This window comes from Manis pentadactyla, chromosome 13 (genome assembly GCF_030020395.1).
Source record: "Manis pentadactyla isolate mManPen7 chromosome 13, mManPen7.hap1, whole genome shotgun sequence".
Taxonomy (NCBI): domain Eukaryota; kingdom Metazoa; phylum Chordata; class Mammalia; order Pholidota; family Manidae; genus Manis; species Manis pentadactyla.
In genome coordinates, this window is record NC_080031.1 from 63579046 (window position 1) to 63593054 (window position 14009).

The window sequence follows — 14009 nt, forward strand, 5'->3', positions numbered from 1 at the left end:
TGTTCTCCATACCCAGGGAAAGCCCTGGGGCAAAGGGGAAGCTCCAGGAACCCTCAGGGCACTGCCCCTGGGCCCCAGGTGATCCGTGCTGGGGCTTCACCAGGTGAGGCGAAGGGAGAGGCGGTTCCTTCAGAGCAGCTCCCCGCGCTCTGGCCGTGCCCAGGTGCCTCTCCCACCCGCGCCGGTGGCCCCAGGCCTGCCTGCAGCGAGCGGAAGCGGCTGCCGCCTCCGGGGCGGGCAGAAGTCTTCCACGTCCCGCGCGTGCGCCCTGGGCCTGCCTTGTGCTCGCCGGTCTCGCGGGCTCCGGCCCACCCCGCGCGCAGCGCTCCTGGCGGTTGCAGCCGTTGGGGCAGTTCAGTAACAGCCACGGCTGCGCCTCAGGGCGCGGCCCTCCTGACCACCCTGAGAGCTACTTCTCCACGCCATCTGCCTGCCGGCACTTGGCCCGACCATCTGGACGCGTGGAGCCACGCTGAGCCTGTAGCCCTCAGCCAGAGGTGAGGGGTTCCCTTTGCCAGCATGGCTGCCGGAGCTGGGCACTCAAGGGCTGGAAGGCCGCCCTCTCTGCCAAGCTCAGCCTCTGAGCCCAGGTGGTCTGCCCCTCTGGGGCTCGTCAGGTGGAAGAAGGCGGAGGCTCAGGGGCGTCCATGGCTCACCAGGAGCCCTCAGCCCCCTCCCACGTCCCCACTTCCCTCTAAGAATATTTGGCAACTCTTAGTAAGGCTAATTGCTGCATAGCGCCTCGCACGGGCGCCTAGTATCACTCTCAAGGGTCTTCTTTCCCGGAACAGCTGGGCGGGAACGGCCCGGCCTGAGGGCCCCAGCCAGGGCTTCCCCACCGCCCCCCACCCCCCACCCGCGGGCTCCTGCCTCTCTGTCGTCCCGCGGAGAGGGGCCGCGCCGAGTCCCTGTGAGGACTGCTTCAGATACCTTACCAATTTAGGCTGACCACCTGTCGTGGGTCTACACCAAGCAAGGCAGGGGCACGGGGAGAGCCAGTCCTCTGGGCCACAGGTTCCCTCCTACAAAAGGTCAAAGCTCTTTAATTACTTGTCTTCTGAAAGCAATTTTACCTTTGGTGAATCATTCAGTTCTCCTGGGAACACCTTGAGCGGCTATGGGTGCTTCTCTTTCTGCAGGTGAGGGATCTGAGACACAGAAGTGTGCCGAGCCCCCACTGGGAGCCAGCTTCCCCAGCCAGGCCCTCCTGCCTCCTGTGGGGGTGTGCCCTGGCAGGCCCCGTCTGGGGACAGGCTGTGCCTGCCCATGGAAGGTTCTCAGCACCAAGCCCACCGGGGTCTGCATTCCCTTTCTGAGTGGCTGATCCTTAAACTGTCATTGTGCACCTACCCCGGTAGCCTGCTAAGCTGGGAGAGGAGGCCAGGTGGCATTGGTCACAGTCTCTTGAGGTCCCTGGGGTCTACCAGGGCAAACACTACACTTGCTGCAGAGACAGGAAGTCCTTGTCATTTCAGTGACTGAGACCAGTAATGCCATAAAGTCTGTCTCTCATACTTGGTCTAGTAGGGGTGGCCCTGGTCAGGCAGCTGATTCGGTGACTGAGGGACCTTGGCCCCTCCGTGTCATGACTGGGCTGACTTCAGTGACCCAAGGACACTCAGTGGTCATCTCCTCTCCAGTCAGAATGGAAGCAGCAGGTGAATCTCCTCTGGTAGGTTCATATGGGCCAGGCTTGCAAGGGGCACACATCACTTGTGTCCACACTACGTTGCTCAGGACTCTGGTGCATAGCCATATTCAGCCACAGGGGCAGCTGGGAAATCTATCCAGCTGCGAGAGGGAAACAAGCCATAAGGCTGGGCTTTGTTACTTGGGAGCGGACTGTAGCGTTAGGATACTGGTGTGTCTCCCTGCTGCTCCCTGGGGCATTGCTCAGGCTGGGTGAACTCCTTGCTGAAGGTTCTGGTGCCCCTGCAGGATCAGGGGCCCTGAGTGGTGAAGGCTGGGTGCCTACTCTCACTGCTGTGTGGGTGGCCATGGGTGATGCCTCCAGTACCTGATGAGCCCAGCCTGCCTCTCAGAGTTGTCCGAGAAGCAAGTGGAGGCACCCAGACACAATAAAGTGCTGGAGGGAGGGGAAAAGGAGGCAGGTCATAGTCGGGCACACTCCACAGAAAGACTGTGGATGCCCAGCCCCGAGGATGTCCGGGGCCCGATGTGCATGATCCACTGGGTGCTCCCTGTCTTCCAGGGCCAGGCCACCCACCTGGACTCTTTACCTGTTCACTCTGAGCTGGATACTGATCCACAGGGGAGCATAACATAGTAGTGGCATTTGATCCAGCACTGTTCCCTTCCAGTTAAAAATAAGGCTCACAAATTGAGGCCATGCCTCACGGGACAGCAATGTTATAAGCTCATCACCTGATGATGTTCAAACCTAGTTATAAAAATATACAGCAGCTCCGCACCAGGGAACAAGTGACCTACTTTATACCTAATGGACTGGCACTAAATTGGTAGAGGTAAAGTCCAGGCCTTCATTCAGTTTTTAAATTCCTAACAACCCATGGTCTCTGGCTGATCGCTCTTCTTGAAGCTGGAAGCCTCTAAGCAGTGTGCTTTTCATGGATTAATGTTCCATGGATGCATGCTCGGCTCCTGTCTACACAGCAAGGCGCTCCAGAACACAGGTTCCCTGGGCATCTGAGTGGGGCATCCTTGGGTTTCTTCCTGTCTCCACTCACTGTCAGGGGTTCGGGCCCCTGGCGTGAGGAACTAGGCCTTCCCAGGTGTGTGATCTCCCTTTCATGTGCCTGGTGCTAAGGACCTGGCAGAATGGGGCTCTCTTCTTGTTCTCATTCCTCCCGCATCTGTGATCACTCTGAGACCCCCTGCCTTGGGGCCTCCCCTGGGTCGAGAGCCCAAAGACACAGACATATCTGCTTGCTCTTCACTCATTTGTTCAACAAGTGTGGTATCTATATCTGTATATCTATATCCAATCAACTATCTGTATAGACAGGTACTGATAAAGATAGGTACACACACACACACACACACACACACACACACACACACACTCCACATGCCATGAAAGGGAGGAACACACATGGTGTGGGGCTGGGTGGGTCTACAGCATGGAGGTTTGACCTAGTCATGGAAGTCAAGGATAGCTCCCTGGAGGAAGTGATAAGGTTGCTGAGATTGAAGATGAGGGGGAGTAAGCCAGGTCGGGGAGGAGTGGGCTATGAAACAGTGTGAGAGGTCATCTGGGGAAGCCTCCCTGGGGACACCTCACCAGGGCTGCGTCTGGCTCCCACTGAAGTGTGTAAGGGCTAGTGACCAGGACTGTCTCCCCTTCATCCTCTTCCTTTAATACCCTTGCCTCCAGCAGTTGGGCACACAGTGGGTATACAGCAAGCCTTTGCTGGGTTGAATTCAGGAGCAGTTCTAACTTTTTCTATTAATCTTATGCCCTCTAAGTTTATATAGCTTCTTTGAGGTCATAATATGGCTCAGAATCCACTCTTTCACATCAGATGGCTCTGCTGTCTGGGCTGTGGGTGTCCAGCGTGCTCCCTGGGGCTGGGGCTGGCCTGAGGAGGCTCTGGGAGGAGGCCAGTGGGCTCACAGGGGCTACCATCCGGAGGAGCCCTTGTGATGCTTCTGCATACCCTGGGAGGGGGTCACAGCGATAAGGTGAAGGCAGCACAGAGGACCCGTATGTCCCTCCTGAAGGCCAGCCGTCATACCTGGAGGTTATGCTCTGGCATAAATGCCTTGGTCAGTGATGGCGCCTCCCATCCTCCCACATTTTAATGGGTGCCCACGTGTCAGCTCTGTGCCGGCCTGGAAGGGACCTCACCTGCGATGTAGGTCCAAAGGGGTCTGTAGCTTCCTCACACAGGAGCTGGCCCCACCACCTGCCAGTCATTTCCCACACTGCACCCAGCCTAGTTGTGGAAACACTCAACCTTCCAAACTGGCCTTGGGGAGGTGGCCTCCAAAGCCCTCCCCAGTTCTGCTAGTCCAGGAGCCCCTGGAAGACCTAGGATGAGAGCTGGGGGGGAATCTCCAGATCTCTAAGGGCTAAAACGTGGCATTGGGGGTGTGGCTAAAGACATCACTACTAATATTACTGATACCCTTTGTGGAACAAGTAGAATGTGATTAGATAAACCAGGGAATTGCACAATGCTGATTTTACTATGTTACATTTATGCTTCTCTGGTTCATTTACTTCCCTCTAAAATAATTCTGTGTGTCATAGTATACTATGACTTATAGGAACTACTAATCACATTTCCCCAAAGAGGAAACTGAGACCAGAGAGGCCGCTTGGTTTGCCCAGGTTCTCCTGTCCGTTCCAGGTGGGGCTGTGAGGCCCTGTTGACTGCACGCTCTTGCCTACATTCTTGGCTGCTCACCTGTAGAAACCAGATCTAATACACACACAGGGAGGTGCTTCCTCCCCTCCTCTCCCCTCCCCTCGTGGCTTCCCATCATCAAAGTCGCAGAGAGTGGCAGGCTGGTGCCACCTTGCTCCGGCAGAACCACTTCAAGATCTTGCCTGAGAGGCAGGAGTGACTTTTGGGGTCCTACATGTTCCATGGCCGGCATGCAGACTTCCCAGGACAAGAGAACGGTTGAATTGCCCAGCAGTGAATGTGACGGCTTCCCAGTCAGACCTGCTGGAGTGCTGAGGACCAGAAGCCGGTGTCAAGGCTTCCTGGCCCCTGTGAAGCCATTTGGCTCATGACCTGGATAGGGATGAAGGGGTCAGAGGGGCAGATGGAGCTCTCCTGGCCAGACATGGAAGGCAAGGCTTGGGGATACTTGAAGAGAGAAGCAGCCGCCCTGGCAGACGAATTGCCTAAGCAGACCTGTCCTCAAAGAGGAACGACAGAGGTGTCCTGGTGTCGACCCCCTCCCCCTCCCCTCACTGGGTCTCATGCATGCTGCCTGTCACAGGAGGGACCCTGGGCATGGGCTCTCCCACCTGCATGCTCAGAGTCCTCTGAGCTCCTGCTATCCAGCTTGCTCTGCCCGATGCATTATTAATGAAGTGGCCTTCATTTCCAGTTTTTGGGTAGTTAATTTGTTCCTACAATCATGATTTCAAATATCACATGAATAATTCAAACAATTATTTTACTGTAGTTAGATAAGCCTGTTAGTGGTCACACATCAGAATAAATTAGCTTCTCCCTCCCTTGGGGCATGGAGAGGAGGTGCTGGCCATGCAGTGGGGGTCTAGCCCAACATGGCACTCAGAACTTGGCTTCAAGAGGCCAGTTCTGCCTTGGGTGTGAGGGGCAATGGGCAGCATGATTTGTTATGGAGAAGCTTGGTGACTGCTCAGAGTGGGTCAGTCACAAATGACAGTCAGCTCCCCCTGGATCCTGTTCTGGGTTGGAGATGTGTATTGCTGCTCAGCAACCCTGCAGACAGCTATGGCCTCTTCTGCTCAGAAACGCAGACTAGTCTCCATCAGTGGGTGTGAAGCAGCTGGTTTTGCCATGCGGCAGTGAGACACACGGAGTCCCCTTGCCCTGAACATCCATATATATACTCCCCTCAGGAAGGTGGGGCATGGGCGGAAACCTGATTTTTTATTTGGTGGGGGGAGTGCCCTGGCACCATCCCTTACTAGATGTGTCATTTTTGGGAATTTCCTTTCCTTTTCTGAGCCTCAGTTTCTTCATGTGTACATTTGGCACAATATTCCCAGGATGCCTCACCCCACTGGCTTTTTGTGAGAGATGAAAATGAAGTAATGGATGTGCAAAAACTGCAAGTTGCAGAGTGCAGCAGGGGTATAAGGTCACTCTGTGCCTGCCTCCTGGAAGACAGGCGCTTCTCTGCATCCCTCCTCAACAAATACCGAAAAAAGGCCATTCTAGCTCTCTCTCCAGCACCCGTTCTGGTGTTTGAGAACATGCCCAGTTCCCCACCTATGGAGCCATCACTTGTGTCAGGACCTGTCCCTGCCCTCTGTCCTTGCTCCCCTGGTGTGCGGCTCCCCAGAACAGCTCTGGCTGTGGCAAGTGGTCCCCTGTGCTAGAGGTGGCAAAGCTTCCTGCCCTGGGGACAGAGCTGGCTCTGGTGTAACAGTCTGAGAAGCTCTGCTGGTGAAGGCAGAAGAGTAAGGTGCCCATAGGCCCCATCTGGGAGCAGCCTGAGCACAGGAGACCAGGGAACAGGGGATGGGGTGGCCTGGCAGCATGTCTGTTCATGCCTCACACAATGCTGGCAACAGCAGGTGCTAACCAAAGGCCTTTTGGAAGAGGTCCCTTCATCCCGCTTGGATAATGTGGGCCTCATCCGCACATGGGTCCCAGCTGGAACTCAGCTTAAGGGGGAGTGTAGGGAGCAGCCGGCAGGGGTCTGTGGGGGTGGGAGTGAGTGGGAGGCTGGGGTGAGCAGGGCTGCTGGCTGAGGGTGAGGCTGAGGTCCCGGAGCTCCCTCAGAGGAGTGGAGGAATAAGGCTGTAGGAAAAGAAGCTGGCACAAACTGGAGACAGGATGAGAGGTCAGGGCTGCAAGGGCCATGCTGAGTGTCAGGGAGGGTGAGGGCAGGGGACTGGTCAGCGGGAGCGCAGCCGGGAGGTTGATGACACAGGTTCAGACCTGGGGTCAGGCCTGGTGCCACCACGGCCAAGAGCCATGACTTTCCTATACTTCCATTTTCTCATCTGCAATGTGCAAGTGATAATGGCACTCATCTCTGGGCACTGTGGTGTGGATTCCATGAGCTAAAGCCCTGGAAGCGGTTGGCAAAGTACCTGGCGTAAAGGGGGCTCAGTAAACATCATTGACCGCGGCAACCCTATTGTTGTACCCATGATCATGGTCCCTGGTTTCCAGGTGTGTCTCCACTGCCCCAAACTGCAGAGCTTTCCCTGGAGGCCTGGCCAGGCAGGCACAAGGTGCAGGGGGAGGGATGTATGTGCTGCATTTACAGGGTGCGTTGGGGGAGGTGGGAGATTCTGCACCTTGCAGGCGCGTTGGTGATTCAGTTTGGAGATGGTCCATGGAAGCACCCAGCACTGGCCAAGTTGGCATCGGTGGGATGTCCTGGGGTGTTCTGTCTTTTAGGGAGCTCCCGGACAGAGTGGGGGGGACCAGACCTGCCCAGGTAGGAGGGATCCGAGAGCAAGAGAAGTCAGAGTTGCTGTACAGAAAGGGGGGCCGGCCGGGCTGAGATTGCAGATGCAAGCAGGGCTGCTGAGCAGGCCATTTATCAGGATCTTGGTGACAGGTGTTTAAAAGGAAAAATATTTGCATGTGTATGTTTTTTCAAAATGATTAATATTCAAATTAGTGTTGGAGATCCAAATTCCTATAGTGTAACTAGGCAGAAAACTTCTCTTACAGTTTGTAATTTTCAGTCCATTCCACCCTTTCCTACCCACCAACGACTCCCCTGACCTCCTTCCCAGAAATATCTCTGGCCTTCTACAAACTTGTGCCAGAATGGCAGCAGCTCCTTGGGAGTGCAGTTCCTGATTCTTACCATGCTGTGGGCACCTGACCCTCCAGGCCAAAAGAACAGCTTTCCTGTGACCAGTGAGAACTCTTGAGATGCCCACTGCCTGACAGGCTCCCCGTCCCCACTCGGGCAAGCTCCTGCACTCACCACACTCCAGAGGCACTGTCTTGAGGTGCAGCCCGAAGCATTTCACCCCTGCTCCAGCGATGTCAGTGTCACCCTGTTGTTTGCAGAACAATGTCTGAATTCCTTCTTCTGGAAATCATCTTCCGGACCCAAACTAGCTTTACAGCCCTGTAACCTCTGCTTGTCTCATGCCCAGTCGAATCAGGCCATGGCTCCCTGGTGTGAATGCATTTACCCGCTCTGCGCTGTTGCCCATGCAGTGGCCTTAATGGGAGTGCTTTCACTGCACTTAAGGGTTCTTGTTTCAAAGTTCCTTGGGGCCCACTGGCCCTTACCCAAATATAATCCCCCTTCACAGTTTAGAAAACAAACTTGGTTGAAGATAGTCACAATAGCTGCTTTTATTTCTCAGGTTTTGGGCTGGCTCTGAGTATGCTTTCCAGCTCAGAGACTGTTCTGAACCCTCTAAGGTATATTTGGAGAAAGGAAGTCAGTGTGGCACTGGTGCCATAACTGTTGAGAGGACTCAGCTTCTACCTATGAGAGCTTCTGTCTGAGGAGGGGGTTCTTTTTGAGCATGTGCCCCATGAACCAGCCTCTGGACTGGGCCTACCAGGCCATCACGTGCTCCACCACTTGAGTCCCCTGCATCTTGATTTTTGGCTTGTCTTTCCTCCTATATACTGAGCATTCCCTGAGGGTGGATGTAGTGTCACATCCATCTCCCTGTCCCAGCACTCAGCCTCCACCCATCTACCCATCCATTCATCCTTCCATCCATCTGTCATCCATCCATCCATACTGTATCCTTCCTTCCTTCCTTCCTTCCTTCCTTCCTTCCTTCCTTCCTTCCTTCCTTCCTTCCTTCCTTCCTTCCTTCCTTCCTTCCTTCCTTCCTTCCTTCCTTCCTTCCTTCCTTCCCTCCCTCCCTCCCTCCCTCCCTCCCTCCCTCCCTCCCTCCCTCCCTCCCTCCCTCCCTCCCTCTATTTACCCATTAATCTAACCAATATTTATTGAGCACTTAATTAATTTAAGCCCTTTGCTGGGTGCTGGGAATAACCCAAATCCATTTTCTGCCCTCAAGCTCCTTGTGTGGTGGGGAAGGCAGAAAGGCAAGCAAGCACCACTCACACAGATGGGCAGTGGGTTGTGGGAGCCAGAGGAGGCACAGACCCAGGTGGAGTAGGCAGACAGCAGTAGGGAGGAGTTTATTTATTACCAAATTTATACTGCTGCCATAGACTGAATGTGTCCTCCCAAAACCCTTATGTTGAAATCTAATCCCCAGGGTGCTGGTATTTGGAGATGGGCCTTTGGGAGGTGATTAGGTCATGAAGGTGGAGCCCCCACGAATGAGATCAGTGCCTTTATAAAAGAGACCCTAGAGATCACTCTTGCCCCTTCCACCATATAGGACACAGCAAATCATTTATGAATCAGGCAGCGGGCCCTCACTAGGCACCAAATCTGTCAGCGCCTTGATCTTGGACTACTAGTCTCTAGAAATGTCTGCTGTTTATAAGCCACACAGTCTATGGTAATTCTGTTATAGCACCCCAAGAAGAGTAAGACAATTAGTGATCATGAAGATGTAAATTAAAAAAAAAAAAAAAGATCCAGCTTTTTCACCTGACAGTTTGGCAAAAATGGAAAAGGGATGAAAGAACTCATGCCCACTGCTGGTGGGCCTTTGGGGAGGGCAATTTGGCAGTACCCATTAAAATTAAATCTACCCCAGTAGTCCTGGCCGCCCAGCTTCTTGATCTCTAGCCTAGAGAAATATGTGCAAACCTGAGCAGGAAGGCGGACCCAGTGATATTTGCAGAGCACTGTTGTGTAACATTGAAACAACCTGTTGTCATTCCTGGTTTTGTGTCCCAGCTGGATTGTAAACCCTGAAGGTCAGGTGCCAGGGTCTCAACTGGCTGACCGTTTCCCGGAAGTAGACGAAGAACCTGCCCATATGCCAGGAGGTCAGAAGACACTTTCTGGGGTTTTTGTTGTTGTTGTTGTTGTTGTTTGCACTTTTAAAATCCAGATTCTCTGTATGTAAGTCCAGAACCCAGATAGAATGAGTGGGCTTATACTGACAGATGGCAGTGCCCTGCCATCCTCTCTGCTCCCAGTCCCAGAAATCAGCTGCTTTCCATGTGTGAACTTGTTTTTCTGGTATTTTCTCCATATTTCTTTACTAGTTGATTCAACTGCTATTTCTTGATTTTTGTTTCATGGTAGGTATGACCTATTGACTTTCTTTCATGGAAGGGAAGGGATTTTTCATTTTATTACCTGCATGGCCTCCTCTCCTGACCCATGCCACCAGCTTCCTCTTCTCCTATTCTTCTGAGAATGCTAAAGCTTAAATTTATGCTAATTCATTGTTTATATTGTATAACTGTTATCCACAGAGAACTGCTTGTATTACTATGATTATAGTTTCTTATACAAGTTTTAGTTTTCCCAGAAGTTAGCAACTGCCTCGCCTTTATTTTGTTCTGTATGTGCAAATTATATCCCAGACTCCGTGACAGACATGAAATCTCTGAATATTTCAAACTTACCCTGCAATTGACTTATTTTTCCTGTTTTTCAGACAGCTCTTAACGACTTGCAGCCTGTGGCCTGAACATCCTGTCCAGACTATAGGCAACACCCGCCAAGAGCTTTCCATCACCTTCTTCTAGGACATGCCCTGTACCCTGGATCCCAAATCATCCTCTTTTAGATTCTTCCTTCTTTTGGGAGAACACTTTCTCCAGTAACTTCCTGAGAAAGAGTGACTAAGAGGTAAGTGTTTGGAGATCCTTGTTTCTCTTTATTCTCACCTCAAATTTGATTGATAGTGTGGCTGAATCCAGATTGGAAATAATTTTCCCTCAGGATTTTGAAGGCATTGTTCTATTGTCTCCTAGCTTTCCTTGTTACTGAAACATCAGATCCCTAACAGGTCCTGAGGTTTGTATGTGGCCTGCTTATTTACTTTGGAAGTTTTTAGGCTTTTTTCCACTTCTTTGTTCTACCTTTCACGATGCTATTCCTTGGGATCATTTCAAAAAGAAAAAGAAAAGTTAAAGTTCGATTCATGGTGAATATACTTGGGATATCTTTTAAGATCTTGGAATATATTCCCCTTAGTTCTGGAGCAATTCTTGTATTTTTTTATAATTGCATTTCTGTTTTCTTTATTTTCTTTTTCTGCAACTTCTATTAACTGAATGATGGACCTCTTAGATTAATCCTTGTATTTTCTTATCTTATTTTCTTTTTAAGATCTATTTTTTCTTTTTTAATTGAAGTATAGTTGATATGCAATATTATATTGGTTTCAAGTACATAACATAGTGGTTCAACAGTTATTCGCATTATTAAATCCTCACCCCAACTAGTGCAGTAACTGTCTGTCAACATAGGAAGATGTTGCAGAACCATTGGCTATGTTCTCCATGCTGCACTTCCATCCTCGTGACCAACTTATGATTGAGATTTTTGTGCCCTTTTATCCCCTTCACTGTCCCTCCCCACCCACCCCAAGCCCTCGCCCATGCGAACCATCAGTCACTTTTCATGTCTGTAAGTCTGCTATTTTATTCATTTTGTTTTGTTTTGTTTATAGATTTCACAAATAAGTGAAGTCATGTGGTATTTGTCTTTCTTCACCTGGCTTATTTCACTTGGCATAATACCCTCTAGATCCATCCATGTTGTCACAAATGACAGGATTTCTTTCCTTTTACATGTTGATTAATATTTCACTGTGTATACATACCACCTCTTATTTATCCATTCATTTGCTGATGGATGCTTTGTTGCTTCTATATCTTGGCTATTCTAAATAATGAGGTGATTAACATAGGGGTGCGCATATCTTTTCGAATCAGGGATTTTGTTTTCTTTGGGTAAATTCCTAGAAGTGGAATTACTGGATCAAATGCTATTTCTGTTTTTAGTTTTTTGATTAATCTCCATACTGCTTTCCATAGTGGCTGCACCAGTTTACATTCCCACTGACAGTGTAGGAGGGTTCCCATTTCTCCACAACCTGGTTATTTCTTGTCATTTGGATGGTGGTCATTCTGACTAGTGTGAGGTATATCTCAATGTGGTTTTGGTTTGCATTTCCCTTACGATTGGCAACATGGAGCATCTTTTCATGTGCCTGTTGGTTGTTTGTATGCCTTCTTTGGAAAAATGTTCAGGTCCTCTGCCCATTTTTTCATTGGGTTATTTATTTTTTGGTGTTGAGCCATATGAGTTCTTTATATATTTTGGATGCTAACCCCTTATCAGATAAATTGTTTGAAAATATATTCTCCCATACTATAGTTTACCTTTTTGTTCTGTTGATGGTGGCTTTTGCTGTGCAGAAGCTTTTTAGTTTAATGTAGTGACACTTGTTGATCTTTGACTTTGTTTCCCTTGCCCAGGAAGGTGTGCCCAGAAAAAAATTGCTCATGGTTAGGTTCAAGAGATTTTTTTTTTTAAGTATTCAACATATTTAATCACGGAATCCTTCTGTAGTGTCACATTTGGAAAATTAATATTTTACAGAATATCTCTGGTGAAAAGCTGTTCTACATCATTTGTAATGAATGCTGAATATTCCATTGCTACTTAAATGATCTGTTAGAACTGAATTTTGAGACTGTTTTCAAATCTTCACTATTATAAACCCTACTACCACGTACACTTTTGCAACTAAATCTGTGCATTCATGACAATTCCTTGGACAACCAAAATTGCTTTGTCAAGGATATGAACGTTTTACAGGTTTTTCTTTAAGAAATGGATATTATAATTTATTAAAATTTTCTCTTTTCCATGAGAAATTCAATGCTCTACACTTTTAATTTTATTTCATTCATGATTAATACTTAGACATTTAATTAATACTTAGGCAATATTCTACTAGCTGTTGTATATTCTATGACTACACTAACAGCAACATGTGTTAATTTTTTTCTTTTGGTATCATTAATGTACAGTTACATGAAGAACATTATGTTTACTAGGCTCCCCCCTTCACCAAGTCCCCCCCAAATATCCCTTCACAGTCACTGTCCATCAGCGTAGTAAGATTCTGTAAAATCACTACTTGTCTTCTCTGTGTTGCACAGCCCTCCCCGTTCCCCCCCCACTATACATGCTAATCGTAATGCCCCCTTCTTTCCCCTCCCCCTTATCCCTCCCTTTCCACCCATCCTCCCCAGTCCCTTTGGTAACTGTTAGTCCATTCTTGGGTTCTGTAATTCTGCTGCTGTTTTTTTCCTTCAGTTTTCCTTTGTTCTTATACTCCACATATGAGTGAAATCATTTGGTACTTCTCTTTCTCCACCTGGCTTATTTCACTGAGCATAATACCCTCTACCTCCATCCATGTTGTTGCAAATGGTAAAATCTGTTTTTTTCTTATGGCTGAGTAATATTGCATTGTGTATATGTACCACATGTTTTTTATCCGTTCATCTACTGATGGACATTTAGGTTGCTTCCATATCTTGGCTATTGTAAATAGTGCAGTGATAAACATAGGGGTGCATCTGTCTTTTTCAAAGTGGAGTGCTGCATTCTTAGTGTAAATTCCTAGAAGTGGAATTCCTGGGTCAAATGGTATTTCTATTTTGAGCATTTTGAGGAACCTCCATACTGCTTTCCACAATATTGAACTAATTTACATTCCCACCAGCAGTGTAGGAGGGTTCCCATTTCTCCACAACCTCACCAACATTTGTTGTTGTTTGTCTTTTCAATGATGGGGATCCTTACTGGTGTGAGGTGATACTGTGGTTTTAATTTGCATTTCTCTGATGACAAGTGATGTGAGGCATCTTTTCATGTGTCTCTTGGCTATGATAATTTCTTCTTTAGAGAACTGTCTATTCAGCTCCTCTGCCCATTTTTTAATTGGATTATTTGCTTTTTGTTTGTTGAAGTGTGTAAGCTCTTTATATATTTTGGATGTCAATCCTTTATCGGATCTGTCATTTATGAATATATTGTCCCATACTGTAGGATACCTTTTTGTTCTATTGATGGTGTCCTTTGCTATACAGAAGCTTTTTAGCTTGATATAGTTGCACTTCTTCATTTTTGCCTTTGTTTCCCTTGCCCGGGGAGGTATGTTCATGAAGAAGTCACTCATGTTTATGTCCATGAGATTTTTGCCCATGTATTTTTCTAAGAGTTTTATGGTTTCATGACTTACATTCAGGTCTTTGATCCAGTTCGAATTTACTTTTGTGTATGGGGTTAGACAGTGATCCAGTTTCATTCTCTTACATGTAGCTGTCCCGGTTTGCCAGCACCATCTGTTGAAGAGACTGTCATTTCCCCATTGTATGTCCATGGCTCCTTTATCGAATATTAATTGACCATATATATTTGGGTTAATATCTGGACTTTGTATTCTGTTCCACTGGTCTGTAGCTTTG

At 48.8% G+C, this 14009-nt stretch overlaps 1 long non-coding RNA gene across 2 annotated transcripts in view; it reads left to right on the forward strand.

The window, feature by feature from the left end:
- Window positions 1-303: 303 nt before the first annotated feature.
- The window catches only part of LOC130680327 (uncharacterized), a 64852-nt gene continuing 51146 nt past the window's right edge, over window positions 304-14009 (forward strand). For both annotated transcript variants that reach the window (XR_008993282.1, XR_008993281.1), the window contains exons 1-2: window positions 304-497; window positions 10175-10368. This is a non-coding gene — a long non-coding RNA (uncharacterized LOC130680327). The remainder of the gene's footprint in view (window positions 498-10174; window positions 10369-14009) is intronic.